The sequence below is a fragment of the Schistocerca piceifrons genome, chromosome 1 (assembly GCF_021461385.2).
Source record: "Schistocerca piceifrons isolate TAMUIC-IGC-003096 chromosome 1, iqSchPice1.1, whole genome shotgun sequence".
Lineage (NCBI taxonomy): Eukaryota > Metazoa > Arthropoda > Insecta > Orthoptera > Acrididae > Schistocerca > Schistocerca piceifrons.
In genome coordinates, this window is record NC_060138.1 from 252665491 (window position 1) to 252678571 (window position 13081).

Below are 13081 nucleotides of genomic sequence, written 5' to 3' on the forward strand. Positions count from 1 at the left end.
TGTATCTTCCAATTATCTTGGCTGTGACACTGTCAGGGTTTTTGTCCTGAATGGCGATCGTTCGTTTTAATAGAAGGGCTGCACATATGGTCTTATTTCAACTAGATCTAATCCCCCTTCTTTCGTTGGCAGCGAGCACGTTGCTTGCGCCACTTTGAATATATTTCGACGCCACAACAGGTAGTACACTGCGCTCGTTAGTGCTCGCGCAATTTCTGTCGGGATGCTTAAGATTTGCGCCAGGTACCATGCTTTCGACAGGATCGTCGTGTTTATCAGGTGTGTTTTCTGGTGGATTGTTAGTTGCCGGTTCGCGTGCTGTCTCGAGAGACCTCTTATGGTGTGTAGCACGTCCCTCCAGTTGTATGCGGCCATTCTACGTGGACAAGACTGTACAAATATTCCAAGAACTTTATGGCTTTCTGCTATTTTGTACCACTGGCCATCTGGTTTGAGTTGTTGATTCCCTATCGGCAGTAGCACTGTTTTTCTGGGGTTGGTTTGGGCGCCTGACGCTTTTTGGAATGTGTTCATGATGGTTTCTACTCCCAATATCTACCTATCTTCAATAAAGATGCCTAGGTCGTCAGCGTAGGCTATACATGCTGTTGCTTTGTCTTCTACGGATAATCCTCTGATGTTATTTGTGAGTTTCCGCAGCAGTGGGTCCAGTGCTTTAGCGGACAGAGCCATTGACAATGGACAGCCTTGCCTCACGGATCTGTCCAGTTTTATCTGTTTTGTTTTCCAACTACTGATTATTACTGTCGATCTCGCAGTACTTAGTATCTTCTGGATGATTGTGATGAATTTTTGCCCAAACCCGAGTCTGTTTAGTGTCTATACGAGATATTTGTGATCGATCCTGTCGAAGGCTTTGTTGAAATCCACCGAAATTGTGGCACCTGCGCTTCTGGTGGTGGCTGCCTGTGCTATTATGTCCCTGTAGGTGCATGTGGCGTCAAATATATTTTACCCTGGTACCGCACATGTTTTCCACGGACTGATGACTATCCTCATCGCCGATTTCAGGTTGTTTGCGATGCATTTCGCTCTTATTTTATAGTCGGCGTTGTGGAGCGTAATCGGACGAAACTCTTCAATGCGGCGGGCGGCTCTCTTCTTAGGGATGAGGGTTATGGTCCCTTCGGTCAGCCCAGGTGGAATTTCCGCCCCATCGAGTATCTCGTTCACCATCGCCGTGAATTGCACTCCTAGCACGTCCCAATATGCGTAGTAGAACTCGAGCGGTATGCCGTCGGCGCCGGGTGCTCTTCCTCTGGCGCTGGTCTTCATCGTTTCTTTGATGTCATGCACGTCGACATTTTCTGTCAGCAACGCTCTGTCTGCATCTGTGAGCACGCTCCTCGTCTGCTGGAGAATTTCAGCAGTCGCCGCGGTCGTCTGTCGCTTCTCGACGGAACGTGTCTCGGAAATAGTCCTCGATGTGTTTTGTTAATTCCGTTTCTGTCGTGAGCGTCTTTCCCTGCCTGTCCTGAAGCTCACTTACGCACTTTCCTGCGGCTCTCTCCCTTTCCCTATTTAGGTGGTGCATGGTGAGTGGCTCTTCATCCACCTCGCCATATGTTTTGCTTCTGGTGAGGACGCCTCATATTTGCTGTTTCTTTATTTGAAGGAGTTTTGCCTTGATTCTCCTTACTCTCGGCAGGTATTGCTGGTCGTCTGCTGGTGCGTCGAGTGCGTCTTTCAGGCACCGATGGTAGAACTCGGCCGTGGTTCGCCTCCAGAATGACTTTTCCGTGCTGTTATTTTATCAACAGGCTGAGCATTGTTGGCTTCGCTCTTGCCAGCCACCACTTGGACGTGCTGCGGTAGCGTGCGCGCTGCGCCAGGCATTCTTGCCACGATTCCGCTATTTCCTTGCGCAGTTCCGCGTCCTGCAGGTGTTCCGTATTTAGCTTCCACGTGCTTCTTGTGCCCACGGTCTTTCCTTTCTGGAGATGCAGCCTGCATTCGTAGCTGCAGTGGTCCGAAAAGATGACAGGATAGACTTCGACGTGCGCTACATTTTTAGTTGCTGCTCTGCTGACATGTATACGGTCCAGTCTGCTTTTACCATTTTTGTGGTGGTATGTAAATTCAGTGTGTGTTGGATGGAGAAGGCGCCACGAATCTTCTATTTTCAGTCGTCGGATCAGTTCTTGCAGTTCTGGGCATATGTTTGGTACGGGTATTTGGTCTTCAGCTGCGGCGACACAGTTACAGTCTCCTCCAATAATGATGTTGTTATTGTTCTGTATCAGCAGTTCGGCTAGTTCTTCATTATAGAAGGTGCTTCTTGCTCGCTTGTTGTCTGTGCCAGACGGTGCGTATATGTTGATAAAGAGCGTCTCTTCTATGTTTAGCGCCGCTTGACAACATTTTAGTGCCGCCAAAGTCGATCCCGTTCCGTACCATTATTGCCGTACCGCATTGGGATTCTGGGTCTATATTTGTGACTGTCGCATATCCTGGTATCTGGTTTATTTTAGTCGTAACCACTTCTTGCAATAGTGCAACGTCCGTTCCTCTCTGGCGTAGGAAGTCCGCGAGGGCTCGAATTTTTAAAGGAGTGCTCATTTTATTTATGTTAACTGTGACAACTTTATAGATTGTATTTGACTGCCTCCTCATTTAGTATATCAGTTGGTGCTGTAGTCTGTGTCCATGTGGATATCTCTCTGGCTATTTTCTCTTCGGTCCTGTGACGAGTTGGAGCTGCGTCTTTTCTTGTTTTCCTTTACCGGTTTGTTTACCATTTTCGTCGTTTGTGTCTGTTCATCGTCTGTATTTTGTTGTTTTTTCGGTTTGTCACTGCTTCCCCTGGTGGAGGACTTTGCGGTGACATAGTCGTTTTGGTTGAGCTTTAACACCTTTCTCAGGTGGTTACTTTTCTCCTTTATCCACTGCTCGCGCGTCTGCTCCACGGTGGGGACGGCGGTCCCGCCCGCGGCCGTCGTCGCGTCGATTTGCAAATTTTGGGTGGCCTGCTTCTCTTTTAGTTCCTCCTGCACCTGTTGTTGTGGCGCGCGCTCGGTCATCGGCTGACCTTGCTGCTCCGCCTCGTCCGTGCCGGCGTCGCTAATCTGCCTTTGTCTGCGTTCCCTGCCGGATGGCCCGTAGCGGGGGTCGGTTCACCCTCGCCCGAGGGGGAGGGCCGCGCGGCCGCCGCCGTTGTCTCCGCCCCGGCTGGGCTGCCGCTGCCCGCGTTCTCCTGCCGCTGTCTCTGCTGTGACGCGTCCGCGTCCCTAATCGGGGGAAATTCGGCAGCGAGATTCTGTGCTCTCCCAGCGTACGTATCTTCTCTGGGCAGCTGTAGTGGTCTTTTCCGCGGCCATTCATTTCTCATATGTCCTGTAGCGTGACATATGAAGCAGGTCTGCGGTTGTCCGGTACACGAAACGAAACCCCTGTGCCCACAAACGTTGCCGGTTCAAAATGGCTCTGAGCACTATGCGACTTAACTTCTCAGGTCATCAGTCGCCTAGAACTTAGAACTAATTAAACCTAACCAACCTAAGGACATCACGCACATCCATGCCCGAGGCAGGATTCGAACCTGCGACCGTAGCGGTCGCCCGGCTCCAGACTGCAGCGCCCAGAACCGCACGGCCACTCTGGCCAACGTTGCCGGCCGGAGAGGCCGAGCGGTTCTACGCGCTACAGTCTTGAACAGCGCGACCGCTACGGTCGCAGGTTCGAATCCTGCCTCGGGCATGGATGTGTGTGATGTCCTTAGGTTAACAAACTGCCTATTGGCTTCTGTCTCGGGTTCTTCGGCCGACGTTTATCTAATGATTTTTCTGACGTTTCGCCAGCACGAGTGGCTGGCATTGTCAAAGTTTCACCCCCCATTGCCGATGGTGAACTGGAGCCGAGCTCGCGGCCGCAGACTATATGTACCTGGCGCGCCAACGTCCGAGGGCTTCTCCGCGGTCATTTCCGGTGCGGTTCTCCTCTTGCTGCCTGCGACGGTCGTTCGCTGCAGTACGGGAAGCCAGGATCCGTTTACCTTAAGGCTTTCCTCTTTCTTGTTGAAACTGTTCGCGTGTTTTTGGATTTCTACAGCTTCTCTGAACGAGCGCGTGTGATAGTGCTTCTCTACAGCCAGAACTTCCGTGTCGGCGAATTTTATTACGTGGTCGGTCTCATTCAGTGCGTGCTCTACCACGGCCGATTTCTCCACCTGCCCCAACCTGCAATGTCGCTTATGCTCTTTGATCCTGGTGTTAATTAATCGTTCAGTCATTCCGACACAAACTTTTCCGCATGTGCATGGTATACGGTATATTCCCGACATTGCAAGTGGGTCTCTTTTCTCCTTCGCCGATCTAAGACACTCTTTGATCTTCCTTGTCGGTTTGAAAATCGTCTTTACGCCATGTTTGCGCAATATACGGCCGATTCTGTCCGTCACTCTGTCGGGTACGGCCTTTCTGCCATACATTCCCAGAGTGACGGACAGAATCGGCCGTATATTGCGCAAACATGGCGTAAAGACGATTTTCAAACCGACAAGGAAGATCAAAGAGTGTCTTAGATCGGCGAAGGAGAAAAGAGACCCACTTGCAATGTCGGGAATATACCGTATACCATGCACATGCGGAAAAGTTTATGTCGGAATGACTGAACGATCAATTAACACCAGGATCAAAGAGCATAAGCGACATTGCAGGTTGGGGCAGGTGGAGAAATCGGCCGTGGTAGAGCACGCACTGAATGAGACCGACCACGTAATAAAATTCGCCGACACGGAAGTTCTGGCTGTAGAGAAGCACTATCACACGTGCTCGTTCAGAGAAGCTGTAGAAATCCAAAAACACGCGAACAGTTTCAACAAGAAAGAGGAAAGCCTTAAGGTAAACGGATCCTGGCTTCCCGTACTGCAGCGAACGACCGTCGCAGGCAGCAAGAGGAGAACCGCACCGGAAATGACCGCGGAGAAGCCCTCGGACGTTGGCGCGCCAGGTACATATAGTCTGCGGCCGCGAGCTCGGCTCCAGTTCACCATCGGCAATGGGGGATGAAACTTTGACAATGCCAGCCACTCGTGGTGGCGAAACGTCAGAAAAATCATTAGATGAACGTCGGCCGAAGAACCCGAGACAAAAGCCAATAGGCAGTTTGTCAACAAGTGGCCACGAAAGCCTTAACAATTTTCTGTCCTTAGGTTAGTTAGGTTTAAGTAGTTCTAAGTTCTAGGGGACTGATGACCTCAGATGTTAAGTCCCATAGTGCTCAGATCCATTTGAACCATTTGAACAAACGTTAATGAAAGACGGGATATGTTTTCTGAGGTCCATTTTTACCGTTCGGACGCCCGAGTCCACCGGTATTCGGTAAGCACTCCCCCATTTTTCTCTTGTTAGTCCAAAAACATTCCCATAAAGCCTACAGCTCTTAATGATTTCCTCGTCCGGTACTTCAAACGGTAAATTGTAGATTTTGACTTTACGGATCCCGTAGCCAGAAGGCTGCATATGAACGTTGCTTACTGACCCATCCCTGTGTTTAAATTTCCAGGTTCCCCCATTGGTATTCAACAATCTGTCAATTTCTGCGGGATTTCCTATTTTTATAAACAGAGCGTACAGAATAAAGTCCAACTGCATTCCGAGAATGTCCACTATCGGCACTTTTACGTCATCAATTTTCCAATTGTGGATGTCTAAAGCAGTCGGCTTCTCCAAATTCCTATCAAATGTGCACTGGATCGTGTCTTCACGACTGAGCGCATGATTTTCCGATTTTTAAACGTTAAAGGTAGAAAGTTTTATGCTTGCCAAGGCGAAGAAGCTGCAGCTCGGCGTCCACCTCAGGGGGCGGGCGCGGTGCGGGGTTGTTCTCGTGGCCGGCCGGCGACGGCGGGGCGGCCGGGAAATCCTCTTCTACCTGGGACGCACAATAGTCTGCGGCACACGTGTTTTCCAGGCGGGCAGCCAGCCGGGCCCAGAGGATTGACAATCCGTCACGCTGACCATTCAGCTACCGGGCGCGGACTGTCCAGGTAATGTATTTGAGTGATTAATATTGCAAAACGAAAAGTTAGAGTAAGCTCCAGATAAGTCACTGCAAAATGTGAAATGCTGGTACATTAATAACCTGTGTAACCGCCAAAATGTTGAATGCAAACGTGCATGCGTTGTGTTGTACAGGTGCCGGATGTCAGTTTGTGCCACGGGGTTCCACGAATGTTGCATCTGTCCGGTCAATACTTGGTGGTTAATACTGGTTGTGGATGACGCTGGAGTTGTCATCCTATGATGTCCCATATGTGCACGATTGGAGACAGATATAGTGACCGAGGGGGGCAACGCAACACGTCGACACTCTGCCGAGCGTTTTGGGTTACAGAAGTGGTATGTGGGCGAGCGTTATCTAGTTGGTCGACTACTCCATTAGCATACAAATTTGCAGTCAGGCTGCGTGGAATAACCATAAGAGTGCTCGTGCTGTCGTACGAAATCTCACCCGAGGCCGTAACTCAACGGTGTAGATCCACTGTGTCTTTGCCGCGGAGAGGTTGGTTGCAGGCCCTGGCTGGCTTCCTTCTAAACAACACGGCCATCACTGGCACCGAGACAGAATCAGTTCTGATTGTACAGTCAATTTTTTTTAGAAACATTTGAAATTACGAGTCATTGGCCCACTTAAAATTTCTATTATTAATTACGCAATCCTGCATTGTTTACTATGTTTATTTCTGGATTCATTTATGAAATAATAATGAAAATTAAAGGTAGCAGAAATTTATTTATTAAGAAAAATTGTAAAACCTCTGGAATATTGTTATTTACGCAGAATGTGAGAGACGTAGGCATGCCTCTGATATGCGAACAAAGTCATTTCGGCTTTGTTAATCTGAAAAATCAAAATACTGTATGATATACTGGCAACGGCCTTGCCGCAGTGGATACACTGGCTCCCGTGAGATCACCAAAGTTAAGCGCTGTCGGGCGTGGTCGGCACTTGGATGGGTGACCATCCAGGCCGCCTTGCGCTGTTGCCATTTTTTTGGGGTGCTCTCAGCCTCGTGATGCCAATTGGGGAGCTACTCGACCGAATAGTAGCGGCTTCGGTCAAGAATACCATCATAACGAACAGGAGAGTGGTGTGCTGACCCCATGCCCCTCCTATCCGCATCCTCAACTGAGGATGACTCGGCGGTCGGATGGTCCCGGTAGGCCACTCGTGGACTGAAGACGGAGTGTACGATATACTAAAATGTGAGAAAATATATTTACGTGAAAAAAATGCTGCTAATAACAATCTTCAGATTTATTTAGTTCAAACCAACCGTGAGGACCTGATGTGACAATTTAAGGTTCGAGAATAAGACGCGTAGACAAGAAGAACTGGAGCCAGCTCGACATGACAAGCTAAGTAAACTAGAAAGTTTATTGTAATCTTCGTTCCTCTCAGATCTTCATAAAAGGCTTTAATGTGGACAGCAGATGGAAGTAGGAAGGAGGGCATAGATTACAAGTCCCAGTACACATTGGAAGCCCTGCACCACAGTACTAGGAAATTAGTTACGTAAGTGACTTCTACTCGCTTCTGCGTCGTTTCACAGAGAGATTCTGAGTTTCATTGTTAAGTAATGGAGCGCTACACAGTGGCAACATGGATGGGTATAGTTTAAGATCGTTGCGCTTCGAGAAGTCTAGAGCAGGCGTTAACCCGGTATTGTTAAAATTCTGTTACTGTAATTTTATGAAACCTGGTTGCATTAGAAGTATACTCTTCAGTATTTCCTCTGAAGAGTTCCTCGTGGAATGAAGAGTATTTCGTCCTTTCATTTATCCCGCTTTTCACCCAGTAACCTCAACTGGAGTTGATCTATATTCGCCGGCCCTTGTGGCCGAGCGGTTCTAAGCGCTTCAGTCTGGAACCACGAGACCGCTACGGTCGCAGGTTCGAATCCTGCCTCGGGCATGGATGTGTGTGGTGTCCTTGGGTTAGTTAGGTTTAAGTAGTTCTAAGTTCTATGGGACTGATGACCTCATGTGTTAAGTCCCATAGTGCTCAGAGCCTGTGGACGATGTATAGCGTTTCCTCTGTTGGCTATATGTAAAATATATTTGTGACTTTGTTACTGAACGTTTGGTGTACTCAGTGTAACGTGCACTGTAAGTTTTGTGACTTAATGTTGAACATCAGAGTCCGACAAAAAGACCCGTCGAAGTTGGAGAGGTCGCCATGTGATATGTGGTGGGGATACCGATGTGGTTGAGGTATCAATCGATAGCTGTGTACGTGCAATTTTCAACAGGCGCAATGGCTTCGCTAGGTGAGCATCGTGTCTTTTTTGTGGAGGAGTATATTCATATTGGTCGTTCTGTCATTACCATTTAGCAAACATTTCGCATTCTGTTCAAACTTGGAGGACGTGATTGTGTTCCTGATAGAAAAATTATTCGAATTTGGGTAGCAAGCTTTAGAGCATCACATTCTCTACGGAAAAGAAAATCTATTGGCCGACCTCGAACTGTAACAATGCCGAAAAATGTGACGCGTATGAGAGCAGTCTCCAAAGTGTTCAGCACTTAAATATGCTGTTGACTAGATATTGTCTGATAGCACCATTTGCACAGAGATGCTCACATAAAACCCTACAAAATGATGGTTACCCAAGAATGAAGTCAGAGAAGAGAGTTTTTTTAAACTCGCAGAGCTATGGTGGGAAGAAATTCTTCAATGCATTCCTCCAGGCTCTGTTCTAATTTCTTCTAATGATACCCACTTTCACGTGTCATATACTGTAAATAAACAAAATTTCCGCTACTTGACAGCAGAAAACCCTTAGGAACTTCACCAACGACCACTTCACAGCCATCGTGTGACAGTTAGGTGCGTCGTTGCCAAATTACGTGTGTGGAGTCCCTCCTTTTTCGGTGACGATATCGTAACTGCAACGGTTAATTCTGATTGCTTCTGTCGCATGATAAAGACCTAAGCCAAATCAGTTTGTTAGAGACCATGAAGAGGCAGAAGTGTGTTTGCAACAATACAGAGCCACAGGTCACACTTCCCGGCGTTCTCTATGAATTTTGAGAGCGTTGTTTCTTGGATGTTTTCTCTCTTCGTGAGGAGACAACGGCTCGCCCCCAAGTTGACGCGAATTATTTGCTTGTGGTTTTTTTTTCTTTGGGGAAACATAGAGGCTCAAGTGTACAAACATCACCCCGTAACTGTGCAAGCACGTAAGAAGGCAATCACCCAGGAAGTCGCTGTCATTCCACAGATAATGACATGAAGAACTACGGACAACTTCAGGAAAAGACTTCGTCAATGTGTTAATAATGGACTACTTCATTTACCGGACATAAATTTTAAAACAAACTAATAAAAATGCCACAATATATGTTGTTCACAAATAAAAGTATTTGCTCTGTTTCTTTTTTGTTTATTTGCAACTACTTTTTGAAATACAGGTCTTTTTGCCGCATCCTGGACGTGCGTTTCTGCGTAAGTCGACTAATGGAAAAACTGCAAGTAAACTTTTTTGCAACGTCTCCATGAAGATCCATCATTAACCACGAAGCTGCGCCTGTTTGTAAATATTACATTAAGGCAACAGAATACTGCAGCTCCTCACACATCGTAAACACCAAGTCTAAATGCCATAACACACGGAAAAATTAGCCTTGAAAATGGGAACGATTTAGCGAAACGTATCGTGCAAAAAATCGTACAACAAAATCGCGCAGCAAATAAATAAGAGAGAATTGCGACCAACGGGAGCAGAATTTATTTTATAAACAAACTCACTAATTTTATAGTCGCAGCGTTTCACAAACCTTTCCTAAAGGATAAAAAAAAGTTTGTGAAGTATTTTGGGGTGGCCACTTTACGTGAAACACACAATACTTCTGGCAATCAGTCGATTCCGTTAGTGTCGCGGAAGCCAGCGGATTTGAAAGGCTGTAGCTGTGCAGTTTCCAATTCCTGGAAGTGAGTCTTTGAGACGCGGTTATTCCAGCTGCTGGGACGGCGGCCGATCACTGCCGTGCGGACTGCTTTGTGGGACAGCCTGCAGAATTGGGTCCGCCTGCTCACATCCGGCGCGAGACATTTACGTAACGGAGCGGGCAATTTGCAGCGTGCACCAGCTAACACAAGGCAAACAGCTGTACGTGCGGACAGCGCGCACACGGATTCGGCTGTCCTTTAAATCGTTTTGTTATTCAGCGACTTCTCCATGTATCTGGTAGGGCGGAACCGGAGACTGATACGGGATCTATAGCTGTTCCAACAGCTCACTCACTGCAACTGTAGTTGGTCCCCTTCGACAGTTAAAAAACACAGCTAACCCTATCCCTGCTACAGATTTATTGCATGTTACTTTTCTCTTTCTACTGCTCCTAATAACTTTCATCTTTCTTTTCTTTGTCGTTAAAGCCAAATTCCTTAATAAGTAGGCCGGCCACTGTGCTTAATACGGCTTCTAAGACTCTCTTGCTTTCAACGGGATATTGCGTTCCATAACGTAGATTCGGAAGCATTGGCTATGCGTCTTGCGTCAGTCAGCTGTCAGCTTAAGAAACCGCAGCAAAGCTCTACGCTGCCACTTGGCCCACACGAGATTACTGTATATTGCCTCGAATTTTGGCAGCGATCACTGAGTGAGACATAATGCTGTGGTAACAAAGTCACAATTTACTAGCTCCTTTTTCTGTGAAGGCTTGGAGAAGTTTTGCCTGAAACGCAGATTCTCCACTAAATAGGTTTTAGTGTTGTGTTATTCAAGCTGTAGTCATGTTATACAAGCACGAAACCTTTTTCTGGTGAAATCGCAAGGTAATGCGACGCGCATGTCTGTATCAGGCGACTACTGCGTAGTTTATCTCGTCTGCATACAACGCAGTACTGAAAGGACGGTCAGTGACCTGCCGTTTAAGCTACCGAAGAAGTCGGTGGGCAGCAACAATTTCAAACAGTAATGAGTATGGCAAAGTTGAACAATACGAGGACAGAAGGTTTTGGTTTCTGTGTTTTTGTTTTTTTATTACGACGTAGACGATGAGGGGCACTGCCAGTATTCAAGACTAATGAGAACATCAACAGGGTAAAATGACACGGGAGTCGGAGTCGCTAAAAATAAACTTAAAGGAGTTGCTTCTTCTTCTATGCTTGATGCACCCTCTGTTCTGGTAGGATGTGTATTTAATTTTTCAATATCAGTAACAATGATATTTTTAGTACTGGTAATGGCTGGTTGACAGTGTTTTATTTATTTATGTATTTATTTATTTAACCTGGCAAGATTAGGGCCATCAGGCCCTCTCTTACATCTAACCAGGCATTCTACTTATTTTACATTCATACGTTTTAGTAGGCATCTTAAACTACATCTAGTACGAAAAGTGAAATAAACAATTAGAAAGGTACACCTGGAAAAATACATACATATAGAGTTTATATTCGTAGATCATAAGTACTGTTATAATTAGACATTATTGAAGAGAGAAATTTTAGATAGGAGTGCTGGCAGCAGGGAGTATGAGGGAGACTCATGGTGAAGGGAGGAGAAGAATAGACATGATGAAACATAATTAAGGAAATATAAAGGAAAAGAAGATTGCCTGGCTAATAGAGATAGATGAAGGGGAAGGCATCTCAGGAGCAAGATAGAAGACGCTAGCTTTGCTATTTGACAGATGAGAGGATTGGCCTGGTACATTAATTTTGTGGAGAACTTTATGAGGATGATAGTAGGAAATGCTTCAACTTCTTCTTAAAAGCAGCAGGAGATTGAATTTTGCGCAAGGTAAGGGGCAGTTTGTTCCAGAGGCGGACAGCGGCAACTGAGAAGGAGTTTGCAAAAGTTTTTGTTTTGTGAGTGGGCACAGTTAGGATACCAAATAAGAATGACCTCGTGTTTCGATTATGATGGCATGACAGGTTTTTAATCTCTGAAGCAAGGTACTGGGGTGCTTGCGCGACGAAGAGTCGGTGAAGTAGACATAGAGTGTGGTAGTCACGCAATTTGTCCGGCCGCAACCACTTTAGCTCGGCGTATGAAGCACTAACATGATCATATCGGCGAATGTTGCAGGTGTAACGCACACAGGCATTCATGGTTAGCTCTAGCCGTCTTTTGTTTTCACTACTCGTGCCTTGTTGAATCACATCACAATAGTGGAGGTTCGGTAGAACGAGTGCTTGCACGAGCTGGCGTTTCAAGTCCTGTGGAAATATGTTCTGAAACTTTTTGAGAGCATAGAGACAAGCAGACGTCTTTCGGCACACTGCGACTGTATTCTCCGCCCAGTTGAGATGCTCATCCAAAGTTACACCCAAGTTCTTCACTGTTTTCTGATATGGTATTGGAGTACCATCGAGTACAATAGGAGGTAGCCGTTCGCGGAAATCTGAACTTATTAATTTCTGATGGGCTATTAAGATTACTTGCGTCTTTTTTGCATTTAGTTTAAGCCCCAGGCTTTTCGCCCATGTCACTACCGAAGACAGATCATCATTCATCTGAGCGATTGCAGTGTTTACGTCTTCAGGTCTGACGCTTAGGTAGAGCTGGAGGTCGTCGGCATAGAAATGATATTTACAGGAGGACAGAACCGACGAAATATCGTTGACATATAAAGAAAACAAAAGTGGTCCTAAGACTGATCCTTGTGGCACTCCCGAGGAAACCTGTTTCCAGGAAGATTTTTCATTTACGCAGACAACACATTGCTGTCTGTCTTTTATGTAGCTTTCAAACCATCTCATTGCACTATCAGAGAAATTAAGCTGTTGCATTTTTCTGAGCAATATGTCAAAGTTAACAGTGTCAAAAGCTTTGCTGAAGTCCAGTAGCGTCAATATTATTGCCTTTCGACTGTCGATGGCACATTTCAGGTCATCTGTTACTTTAATTAGAGCAGTGTTTGTGCTGTGATGTTTACGGAAACCGGATTGAAATTTGTCATATAGGCTGAATTCATGCAAGTGTTCAGTGATTTGGTCATGAACAATATATTCGAGTGCTTTGGAAACAGCAGGCAGTATGCTAATTCGTCGGTAATCACTAGGCAGTTGCGGGTTTTCGATCTTAGGGATGGGTCGAATTATGCTTCTT

The 13081-nt window shown here is 46.4% G+C and overlaps 1 protein-coding gene and 1 pseudogene across 1 annotated transcript in view; one reads left to right on the forward strand and one right to left on the reverse strand.

Annotated features, from left to right (window-relative positions):
* LOC124792827 (protein PRY1-like) overlaps positions 1 to 13081 on the reverse strand; it is a 542115-nt gene that overhangs the window by 471040 nt on the left and 57994 nt on the right. The window lies entirely within an intron of this gene.
* On the forward strand, positions 6892 to 7009 carry LOC124722265 (annotated as a pseudogene).